Source organism: Anser cygnoides, chromosome 5, assembly GCF_040182565.1.
Source record: "Anser cygnoides isolate HZ-2024a breed goose chromosome 5, Taihu_goose_T2T_genome, whole genome shotgun sequence".
NCBI lineage: Eukaryota > Metazoa > Chordata > Aves > Anseriformes > Anatidae > Anser > Anser cygnoides.
The window spans coordinates 3,617,356-3,629,855 of NC_089877.1; the positions used below are offsets into that span (position 1 = coordinate 3,617,356).

The 12,500-nt window shown below is 40.7% G+C and overlaps 1 long non-coding RNA gene across 1 annotated transcript in view; it reads right to left on the minus strand.

The window, feature by feature from the left end:
• Positions 1-12,500, minus strand: part of LOC125183483 (uncharacterized) — a 34,416-nt gene that overhangs the window by 2,608 nt on the left and 19,308 nt on the right. The window contains exons 2-3 of the long non-coding RNA XR_007165548.2: positions 3,759-3,844; positions 1,166-1,292 (exon numbers count right to left, since the gene is read on the minus strand). This is a non-coding gene — a long non-coding RNA (uncharacterized lncRNA). The remainder of the gene's footprint in view (positions 1-1,165; positions 1,293-3,758; positions 3,845-12,500) is intronic.

Below are 12,500 nucleotides of genomic sequence, written 5' to 3' on the forward strand. Positions count from 1 at the left end.
GGCCATTTTCTAAAGGTTTATAGAGCACTTGTTGCAACCTGAGCTGGACTGAGCCTAAGGCACTGGTGTTAATATCAGTGCTGAAGACAATAAAATAACAGTTGTAGTGGCCAGCAACGGCTTTAAAATGCTCCAGCTCAATTATAGCAGCAAAAACACGTCTAGATGCAGCAGCTCTTCATTTGCGGGCATGGAGGTATGTCCTAATTGTCTGTAATACCTTGATGGAAATTAAAAGGACAACACTGTTTAACTCCTGCCTCGTGGAGAAAACTAGTTGTTTGCAGCTACTCCTACTGTGCTCTTTCTGTGTTGTTTCCAGTATGGATTCGGGGCCTCTATATTTAGCATCTGTGTTTAATAGTCTGTATGTGCTATGCTCTGGTTCATTAGATGCAGAGGGGTCAATGAATGGCTGTGGTTTATATGTTGTCTGGATATTAAAGCTTAATCCATATTTGAGTCTAACCCAAGCTTTGTTTCCAGGGACAAAGCAGCTGAGATAATGCCCAGGCATATTTAAAAGAATACTTTTTTTTTTAATAATGGTTATGCATCATTTTTACACTTAGGCTATCTTGAATACATGGGACCTGTATGATTCAGGAATCTCCAACTTCGATTGCCTTTGTTCTCTTACTTTAATAAAGAGCAGAATAAGCTCATGAATTTCTTTGGTTTCTGCTCTCTGTCTCTTATCTACTTGTATTAGGTTCAGATTCATAGTGTAAGAAATGCTTATGTCCTCTGAAGATTAAATGAAAAAACGTGATTTTACTTCTTCTGATGTCAGTAGTGATTCATAGAATCATTAGGGTTGGAAAAGACCTCCAATATCACCTGGTCAATATCATCTGGTGATGATAGGTGAAGGTAGGTTCCTTATGTCCAACCACGAAGCTGCAATGTGCTTTGGACAGGGTAGGTGCTTGTGACCAAACAAGTGCTAGCAGTTGCTGTTCAGTAACGAGTGCAGCGGGAAGGTCTCTTGGGAGCAGGAAGCGAGTGTGCATGAGAATATAGCTCTGATGGAACGGATTTCAAGGTAGCATCCTCTTTCCATGCTTGGCCCATTTGATCCAACTGTGGCCTTGGAAGGTATTTTTCAGAAATAGCTAATATGGCCTAAGTCCTGAAGCTCCTGCCCCTTTCCCCTCTGAAATACCTGCTTTCCAAAGGTGCACGTTTGCTGTGGTAACTCCTGTATTGCTGAGAGCTCTGCAACATGCAGCATAGTTTACTTTTCTATGTCCGGTGTGGAGTTTCCACTAGTGGAATGTGTTTTCCTGTCCCTGTTAAATGTATTAAGAAACACCGTAAGTGATGTAAAGTATATCTGAATAAGTACATTGCATTCTGATAAATTTAGTGTAGAACTGAGGTTTAATTAAATGTTCTAAAAGTGAATGTATATTTCATGTTGATATTGTGAAATCATGCAGCATAGCTTATCATGCCTATGTTTATAATTGAAAACGCATTGCACAAATATTATCCAATTCAGAATGTGCAAATAAAAGATGGTGATTGAAACAACAGTTATTTCCTTCCCATAAGCAACCAGTTTGCTAATTATCTATAAAGATAAACGGACAGGGCAGTCATAATTGAAGTGTGACTGTTGAAGAATGCATTATGGAGTTGCTGGAGGCTTCTTAGCATTAACTAAGAAACATTTTGAAAAAAAAAAAAAAACAACGGTGCATCACTACATTCTATGAAAGAAAAGGGAACTGGGGGCTTGAGGAGTTGGAGGGAGAAACAGTAGCCCAAGGGTAACTGCTGTTACTGGTATCCCATATGGAAAGAAGACTGCACCAGTCTGGAATGAGGAAAGTCAGCAAGAACATCTTCGAAAGAGCTAAAAGGACTCTCATCTCCCTTTTCTCCCTTTATTTATTTAGTGAATTTCAGAGCTTGCAGAAAGCACCTGGTTGACAGCTCTGTACTTTGTAGTCCTTGGTTTATTCCCAGCAGGGTATACAGCACAGATATCTACAGCACCAGTTTCCCCAGCTTATGCTCCTACCAGTTAATGAAGGGACAAAGGCTTGGCTTTTTTTTCCAAGAGGTGTTCAGCCACAGGCCTGTCTGCCTGCTTTGCTTGCTGACCGCAGTGATGTGGGTATGGGCTGGGGTGTCCAGCACACTCGGAGGCTGGACTGAGTGAGACAGATAATGCTGTTACTGCCCCAGCCATCGTCCCCACCCTGCGGTGGATGTTGCCACCCCTGAGGCAGCAATATCTAATCCACTCATGAATCAATTATTGAGCTGTCGCATTTTTCAGCCTGGCCTATTAAATTAAACTGACATCAGTCTCATCTCACAAAGACATTAGATAGTGATGAATTTCAGGTACTGTTAACCTGGTTTTGAATGGGCCAGCTAGAGACAGACAGATTCATTTTTCATTCCAGCTGCCAGAACCATTGTCATATCCTGTCTTGCTGTTCTGTTGCAGCTTGCTGATCAGTGGGTGCCTTTCCTTGCCAGCTCCTGAGAGGGGGCAATTTCATAAGAAGAAGGAGAGCATAGTAAAGCCAGAAAGGTCAAAAATTTGTGTTTTTTTTTTTTTCTCCATCTTTGCTAGAATGATGAGGAAGAGAGTGCGTATGTAAATGGTGAGATTGGCTAGCTGGTTAAAATGGCTTCACTGGAAGAATGTATTGACACAATACTGCCTATATGGATTAAACAGGCACTGTACGGAATTAATTTAATATGTGTTCGGGGGGAGTCTCTGTCCATGGAATCTTTCTTTTCCATATTTCCATACTTCGTCGCTACAGGTACCTGTAGGAGTACAGCTACAGTGTATAAGCCCTGCTTGCTCTTTGCTGTACCTGGCATTCTCTGGCTGTCCCCATTAGGGAAGCTGCAGAAACCTTTTTGTTGCGTCTTGTTAAAAGGAGGGAGGTCCTTGGAGTGTTCTGAGCCAAACCTGCACACATTTAGGATGGATTCTGGTTTTAAAGGAACTGAAATGTTCAAACAGAGGTTGTCTGCTCCTACAGTTTATCCCATTTTCTCTGTCTAGGTGTTAGGGGGAATTGCTAAGTGGCTGTGTGCCTCATTTTGTCCCCTCATGTCAAGAAGGAGCCTTGGGAGACCTCTGTTACAGATGGCCAGGAATGTGCAGAAAGGCAGAGCCCTGGTTCACAAAGCCAGATGCAGACCTGTGCCAGTGCCCCCTAAAGCTGGTGTTTGTGAGTGCACTTCTTTTTGAATGCACTTCTTTCTCTCAGTGAAAAATGTTCAACAAGGAAATCCTGGCAGATATTTCCTTCCTACTGGAGCTATGCATTCATTACTATTAATAGAACTGTTAATTGACTACTTTAGAGCAGCTATAAAAATTGATTAGATGCATATGAGGAAATAAACGTGGGTCAGACTGTAGTGGTGCAATGCTATGAATTTGATGACCTTTTAGGACTTTTTCATGTCTAACAAAAGATTTTTTAATAAACATTAAACAGCCCAAATTCTGCCCTCCAGCACTTCTCCTAGTCTAATGAATGTATAATGAAAGCAAATATTTGGTATAGCAAAAGAATCCTGGCTTTTAAATCTCATTCCTGTATATTTTCAAGAGGTTAGGTTACTTGACATGTAAAACATCTATGAATTTTAAGTGAGGCCAGATTAGTAAAGTTCTATAGTTGGTCTTTCATCTTAATGTGACCAAGAATGTCCTCTCGCTCACTCTATTTACTAAGAAATTAAAAAATAGCAAATTGCACATCATCACATACCATATGTCCTTTCCTCTCCTGGGCTCTGCTCTACAGCAATGTTAATTGACTTGCCAAAACCTTCTTCTCCTGAGTTGTGACCACTCCTGAGGAAACAATCAACAGCACAGTTGAGCAGAATAGGAAATGAAAACAAAACAAACAAAACAAAAAATAATAAAAAATTACACCGCAAAGCAATGAACCATATTAAGAACAAATTCATTTCTGCAAAATGAAGATAAAAATGAAGTGGTGACATATAACCTACGCTTTCAAAGGTACTAGCAACTGTAGACCATGCTCAGTTTTGGGTACTCACTCAGAAAGCTGGGTTTTCAGGCTTAGCCTTACCTGAAAGTCAGAGCATGTTTTAAAGGCATTGTACGTTGAGGAAACAAAATCATTAACGAGTAGAAAACAGACTGTTCTATGCATTTGTTTCTGTTTTAGCGGACTTTTGAGTAAGGCATACAAAATAAAATAAAAAAAAAATCTTAAGGGCTGTTAAGTAAAGACCATATATCCCCTCTGCGTAAGGAGTTAATAAATCTCTATGTAGTAGTTCAATTGGATTAGATTACATTGAGCAAAACCAGTAAGGACCATAAGCCTGCAGCGCATTTATGAACTTACTTTTTGCTTTTTCACTCTAGTATTCAGACAACCTACGGTTAATCGCAGGGTTTGTCTTTTATGCTAGTGCCTGGTGTTTAGATGACCGTGCATCGTGCCAGCTTGGTCTTCCCCAGCACAGCACAGCGGGGTGTCAGCCAAGGCACCCGCGCACAGGAGCCAGCTGAAGGCGGGCAGCAGCAGAGCCCTGGCGCAGACGCCGCTGGCCTGGCAGCCTGCTGCAGGTCACTGCTGAATGTGCCCTCTGATGCCCGCCTCCACCCGGGCCTGGCTTGCTGTTCCTACCTGCTGACCAGGGGCTTTCCCCATTTCCCTGCGGCCTTCCTGCACTGCCGCCACCCCTGAGCTTTACGCAGGTTGGTGCTGCAGCGGTAGCGGTTCTGGTAGGGGTGTGGATTGGCTTGTGGTTGGAAGACCTGCGAGGCACACACAGAAAGGCAGCAAGAAACTCTGCCCTGCACACCCTCCAGCTCACAGAGCCTTTTGTAGAACTTGGGCTGCTGCAGCCCTGGGAGCACCCACCTGTGTTTGTAAGGGCTGATGAGCAAATGCTGTCAGCCAAGCAATGCAAAAATAAAATAGAAATATAAACTCGTTTGTCTTTTAGCCTAGGTCATGTGATCAGGTCAGAATTGGTTGCACTTTTTCCCATTTAAAAAGAAAACCAACTAGTTCTTGTGGTTGCAGAGAAAATCCTGAAAATATGTAATCTGAAATGACTCAGGAATGAAAAAGCAAAAATGAGTGTGACTTATTGTCATTAACAGTCTGATCATTTTCTCTGTTGGTATCATAATTTTTGACCCCTCAAAGCTGGCGATACAGAAAAATGGAGCACAATTAGGGCGAACGCATTCCAGGTTCCCTTCCTGATGTTATTTATTCAGGGATACTACAAAATAGCTATGAATTTAAAATTTTAATTTTAATAGCACTTTTTTCTAGGTACGGTCAATCAATCTTTTTATTATGATAAGTTATTTTAAACTACTTAGTATTCAGGATATTTGCAGTTGTGATGAACAAGTTCATTTAAACACCAAATCAATCAGTATTTTCACTAGAGAGAAAATTTTAAGTACCAATTAAGAATGAAAAAGCGATCTACATTGTCTAATACAATATTAATGTGCTGAGATGGGTGATCCCAACTGCACAAGAAAAAAAAGCAGCTGTGTGTATGCTTTTTTTAAGAAGTTTTTTTTTTTTCTGTCACTTAGAATAATTTTATGAATAAAAAGTGGTTCTTTTATTACTGCTAATGAACGGAAATCCCATCAAATTGCAAGGCATCAACACATGACATTACTCTTAAACTAAAAGCCCGGTAGATTTTCCCAGTGATAATGGCGGGTATTAGCACTTTGCAGGATGGATGGACTGTACTTGTCTTACATAGTATACCTTTCAGCAGTGCATAGATCACAGTTAAGAGTTATACTAGGTGCTTAATTCTGTTATTCTCTGTTGAATTATCAACCTATCTGCTTATAATGAGACTTAAGAAATAAAAAAAGAAATTAGAGACACAGGGGAAATTATGTCCTTTAGGTCGCATCAGAATGTGTAATGATCTGCCAAGGGGAGTGGTGGCAGTCTTGCTGATGAAGTCATTTAAACCCATGCTGATACAGCAATCAAACACATAATGGTGGTAATGATCTTGCCCTGGCACTGTGATCTACTGGCCACATTATCTTCTGGTATCGCCAGGTCTGGTTTCCTTCACTTTAAAGAAAGGGGAGCAGAGTTATTTAAAGGAATGAGGCTTAGATGAGGGCACCCTGCTTAAGTGGGGATAAAGCTGCGCAGAAAAAGTGTTTTACAAATGTCTGACAGCTGGAGGGCTATGCCAGAAGGCATTTACTGAAAGGTAAGGTGCTTTAACCAAAGGAGGTTTTATCACCTCGCCTTAGATAGCTGTGTTTCAGGTTAACACCCGCTTGGTTCTTTAGCAGTTGATGTGCCAGGGACGTTGCTGAACAAGAAGGTGATAACCTCACGCTATCAAAATGACATAAAATACATTTTCTTTTAAGTTGTTTGAACTTGTCTTACTGTAAGGGTATGTTCTCAGCACAGGCACCTAAGGGAATATTGGAAAATACCCCGGGCGATGGGGGGGACCTGAAGCTGAGTTGTTGAACCGAAGATTGCCTTGTCTCTCTAAGGATTTTGTTAGTGTTTTGCCTGTGAAACAGTTTTAGAAGCCTATTTACAACAATTTTGGTGTTCTTATCTTGGTGACACGCTTGCATTAATTTCTAGAAATGCCTTTTTCTTTTTCTGTGATATTTCTGTAAGCATTATCTAAACTTACAATTCAAAGGGCTGGTTTTTAAAGTATTTTAAGACAGCATCCTTATTTATTTTTTTTTATTTTTTTTAGGATAGTAAAATATATGTAATCTTATTCTGATTATCTGAAAAAAGGTATTTATTATTCTTAAACAGATGAATTTGTGTATATAAAACTAGATGCAGTGAAGTTAGCTTGATTTTGCACAGGTTGGAAATCAATCCAGCTTGCTCTTGAAATACTTATTTTGCAGTTTTTGCATGGAGTCTCTGCAAGTAAAACACTATAGCTTTTGCTCCCTTGCTGGGTTATAAATAATTTATAAATTAGGCATTTAGTATGCATTTCTTAATAAATCATCACTTGTCCAAAAATTCAGTATGCTTTGATCTGTGCATGCTTTCACAAATACACAGCACCTTTGTTATGACCTGACTGCTAATAGCAAACTGCATGAAGGGTTTTTCTTAAGAATATTTCAAGTCTTTGCTGTTTGGTCACACATTGTTCTCTCACCATGCACCACTCAGTGTTATTACAGATATCACCAAAAAAAAAAAAAGCTCAAAGTTACTGTATGTGGGATAAAACAATACTTGTATGGAATATTGCCCTGGTAAGTCCAACCTCACAAGGTAAAACTACATATAAAAGGTCCCTGCAAAAGAGAATAGGGAATGCAGGATTTGGGGAAGTGAGTGGAATCACGGGGGAAAATATTTGCACCAGATGACTCATTTCCAGCACTACGGATGTTACATTAAAGAGCTAATGTGTAAGTTGATGCTGCCTGAGGCAGGATTAACTTCTAATGTGTAGGGACTGAAGTTTGCTAATGGCCTTGCTAGCATGAAAACCAGCTCATGTAGGAGGGTGGCTTGCCTTCCATGTGGCCATCGTTAGGTTACTTATGCTGAGGGCCTGCTGCTGAATTCTCCTTGCTCCTTTTGACTCCTGGGTGGGTGGGAGCAGGTCATGGGGCTAACGTGATGCAAGGCAAGGCAGAGTTGTGCTGCTGGAGGTGCAGTTTGGCCATGGGGCCAAATCAGTGTGCATGACTGACCGCCTTCCTGATTGCCCCTCTCTTCTGGAGGTATTGGTGCTGGCAGAAAAGAGCTGCTGCTGCTTTCCCAGACCAGATGTGTAGCTGGTGCCAGTCCATGGTATCCCAATGAAAATGGCAAAGACTTGCACCCACTGGGGATGTGGTGTTTCTGTTCAAGTGATTGACTTCCCTCTGCTCAGGCTTTTCAGTGTAGGAAGATGCATTCTCATGTTGACAGAGGGCATTTGTCAGGGTGGTAAATGTCATGATGGAGATAAGAGGATGCTTTCTTCCAGGGCTGCCCCTGGCTCTCAGTCCTCCCCTGACATGCTGGGGTGGCTGGACTCTCTCCAGTGTACCCCAAGTACCCGCTGGAGGCAGTTTTCCACAGAAGCCTCTGCCCCCCTCTGGTGCGGGTGTGAGGAAATGTGTTCGCAGGGTGACCTCACACAGTCAGCAAGGAGATTTAATGTGGGTGGCAGTTCTCTGGAAACACTTGCCATGGTGGTTTGTGTTGTTTGTTGGATGCTATCTTTATAAGGATTTACTTTTAATTGTATTTCTTCCCTAAATGTGCTCCTAGGCTCTTCCTCTGGAAAACCACTCCAGCATGCTAAGCTGTGTGTAGGGCCCTTCCTCTCCATTTCTGGGCCGCTTTGTCACAGACCCCATTTCCCTTTTCCTGTCGTGGAGGCAGAGCAGAGCACCTGTACATATCCCAGCCAGATGAATGGCAGCTTCCACCCCCTTCTGTAGCAATAGTTTCTGTTGATTTGTATCTCTCTGTTGGCAGTTGTGCAGTTAATCCACTTTCTTATTAAGGTGCATACAGCTTTAATATTAATATTGCTTCATAACTATCCTCTTAAGATAAAATGAAATCTCAAAAAAAAAAAGAGAGAGGGAATAAAACAAATGTCTTCCTCTTCTTTTTATAAAATATGCTAATTATGGGTCAAAGAATGCAGATTGATTCATCTTGACAAAATACTTGTATAGACTCAGCAGTATTTTTTCTCAATAAGAATTTTTCCCATTAACACCTCAATAGTTGTTCCTAGACATACTATTTTAAAGGTAATACCTCTTTTCCTATATGTCTTCTTTATGCAAGTATACTGTCACTTGGATGTTGAAGAGACAACAAGACCCATCAGTACCTGTCAGTTGGTCTGAAGATACCTTTTTGGCTGCTCTATGTTAGAAATTGCTGCCTGTTGTGCAGCCTTCGGGCAGAGTGCAGATCATTTCTCTAGTACATGTGTGCACGATGGCCGTGCAAGGAAGCGGAGGGGATAAGTGGTGTAGGTGAGAAACCGAGGAACTCCTTTAGTAGCGCCAGGCCATGTTCTCCTACCAGTGAACATGGATAACTCAAATTAATACTAATGGGTGTTATGCACAAGGGAGAGGATGATCTACCCTGTTGCTTGCACTGGGAATGCAATTTAAAGCTTTCCTGAGGCTTCTTTAAATTAGATTTCTTGGGCCGTCTGTCTTTGAGTTGTCTCACATGCAGAGCTCCCACTGACTCAACAGGGCTTGTTGAGCAGATCAGTGGTGTGGGGTGTCTCCTTTTGTTGCATCTTTTCAAGAGGTATAAAATAGATGTAAATTGCTCTTATTGGTACGATACGCATATGCTTGCCTGTGTATATGGTAGTGATTCACTTCAAAGCATGTGCTTTTAGGCTACACAAATGCCAAAATACTGTAAAAATAAGCTCATTAAAAACTGGTGAGGAACTTTCCTTCAGTCCAGAAGAACCTCTTCTGTGACCTTGATTGCTGACAGGAGTTGAAGGAGGATAGATTGATCAGATTAACTGTAAAACTAGGCATTTAAATGGCTAGCAAGGATGTACGGGGTTGCTGTGAGAAGTTACGCGACTCCTCCCATAGGACTGGGGTGATAAAGGGGTCTACCCATCAGCAGGTGGATTGTGTAATTGCTATGCCAGGGCTTTTAGCATCTTCCTCTATAATATCCGGTATTAGCTGTGGTCAGTGGTAAAAATATGGGGTTAACGGACCTTTGAAGTTGACCAGTTCCTGTGTTCTAGTTAACTTTTAACTCAGTAGAAGATGGCTTGCATTATCATAGTTATGCAGCCTTTTGCCAGATGCCTTGCAGTTAGCTTGTTAAGTGGAGGCAGCAATATATGAATTGTTCTGGTGAAACTGAGTCCTAAGCTGAGCTAAGTGGAGGAGAAATAATGTCAGAACAACATCCTCATATGATGCTGGTGTCTGCAATGCCAAACTGCTGCTTTACAGTTTTACCTTACTTCTTTTTCTTTATTTAAACACAAGGGAAATTTTGAAAGTGTATCTTTCTCTTAAACAGCTTTTCGAAACCAGTGGGGGTTAATTAAAAACTAAATATGGAATCTACAAACACCCAGAAATTATTTACACTGTTGTTAATTTCTTCTTTAATATTCATAACTGTTTTCTGTTAATTAAGAAGAGAGGGAGAACATGAAGAAAGGCTCAGAACAAAAGCAGTCTGCATACAGATAAGGAGCTGAGTTCTCAAAGAACAGGACTAAATGCATACTGCCTGCATTGAGCAAAGAATTTATATGCAGCCAATGCATATTGCAGCTCAAAAATTGGGTAGACTTATGTATGAATCTTACTACATCAGCATTCGGCGTGATCCTCTCACCACCACTGTTAACATTTCCCTGTTTTCTGGCATTACACATTCTGCAATCCTGGAGCAGTTTAATTAGCTCTTAGAAAGTGAAGCTTTTAGTTGGGAAATATTTCTAGCTTTTGCAGTAGTAGTATGTAAAGCATTTGTAGGAAATAAGGCTGCATAGCTTAGAATAGGAAGCTACATTCTCCCTATACTGTAGGAACCATGAGGGAGCCACTAATCCTTACAGAAGTAGTCATTATGTTAGCAGCATCTAGAAGCTGTGGTCAAGCTCAGGCTTTTGCCATGCAAGGCACTTCATGTAAACATGTAGACAGTCATTTTCCTGGTGTCGGCAGCACTGGCCAGACAAGCTACAAGCTGGCACTTCTCTGTGTTAATGGCAAATTGCTTCCTTTTCTCATATGTGAGGTGAAGGAATTTGCAAACTCTGCCACATCCAGGGCATTTACCAGCTTTTTTCTATTTGGTTTTCAGTACCACTTGTTTAGTTTCATGCCTACAACATATGTGCCTTCAGTCTTGAAATAACCCTCTAGTGTAAATTTCTTAAATGAGCTGTTTTGAATACTGACCTATCTATGAATCAGGCTGCTATCTCTAGTCCGTTTTGTATCACTGCCTGCATTTTTTCATCTCTATAGGAACTGAGTTTTAAACAGTGCATTTTAGAATATACTTATGAATATAAACATTGTCATAAGTGCCTGATAAGTTTTGGGAATCCTATGTTTGTTATGAATAGTACAGCAAAGCTGCTCAGTAAATGCTTGTAAACAGCAGGGTTTCATGAATGTTAGTCCATCAGCCTAGTACAGCCCTTTCCCAAAGGGACAAGGAAAACAATACTGCTTTTTGCTGGACATCACTTGATTTCTGGCTCTTTATTCCCTTCAAATCCGTTTGAAAACCCAGTGTTAAATGGTTGTGTAATAGTCTGCTTAAAATGTTCCTGTATCTTTTTCTGACCAAGTTAAACAATTCTGTGCAGCATAGGTGACCAAATCACATACTTGTTAACAGCATGATTTATAGAAATGCTTCATTTTCAGAGACTGGGAATTTAATAATCACAAAGAATAAATTGCTTTGTGGAAAAATAGGGTAAATTAGCTTGAAAAGCAACAACTGTTTTCCCTTCCTCTTCTCTATAGCTACACCCCCAACTCCTTGTAGTGATACATAATATATTTCATTACCCATCTAATGTGCTACAGTATCTACTGACCTAAATACAAGGTTAATTGACATTTTTCATTTAGAGACCATCAGTAGAAGCTACAATAAAATAAACAGTGCCTTTCAGGCAGTCAGCAGACCTCCTGCTGGATCACGCTTGGTAGAGGCCCCTTCTTGTCTGTATGTATAAAATGTATAGTACAATACACCACAAATAAGAGTGCAATATGAAGGAAGAAATGACAAGGTGAGATGAAGAGCGTGGTGCAACATGCTTGGTGATACAACCTTATATCATTCCCTTCCCCTTTTCTTCACTTTTATCTCAGCAGACACGGTTTGAAAGACTGTTGAGAAAGTAGATGGCTACTATCCAGATGAAGCATGTGATAGGAAACAACTTTAAAGATAATTATTACAAGCCAGGATCATTAAAGTTTGCTCATCAGGATAATCCAAAGAAAAATGATCTCTTGAAATAATTAATGCAATGTTCTAGCTTTGATAATGATAAAAGCTTGTCTGTGTGCCAAGGGTCTGCACACCGCTGAAGTTCACTCAGGGAGAAGGTTTAACTTGGACTTGATGGCTGTGCATAGATCTCAGTACAGAGATGAGATTGTTAAAAGACTGTTGGGCCTTAGCTGAGGGTTGATTTCAATTAGATTCATTTTATTAAATACATCTGTCTGATGTGTTCCACAAGTGGAAGAACATACATAAAACATACTGCATGACTGGCACTTCCAGACTGATGTTTGCTGTCTTGCAGTGCTACCAAGACAGGCCCGTTTTCAGGTTTCAGACTCCAGCAGCCCTACCATCAGGGCAGTCTTCTCAGAAGGATAATAGAAAACTGGAAGTAAGGAAACAGCAGTTTTTAATGAAAAAAGAAATGGATTGTATTTCTTACCTCAGATCAAAGGTAGCAAACGTTTT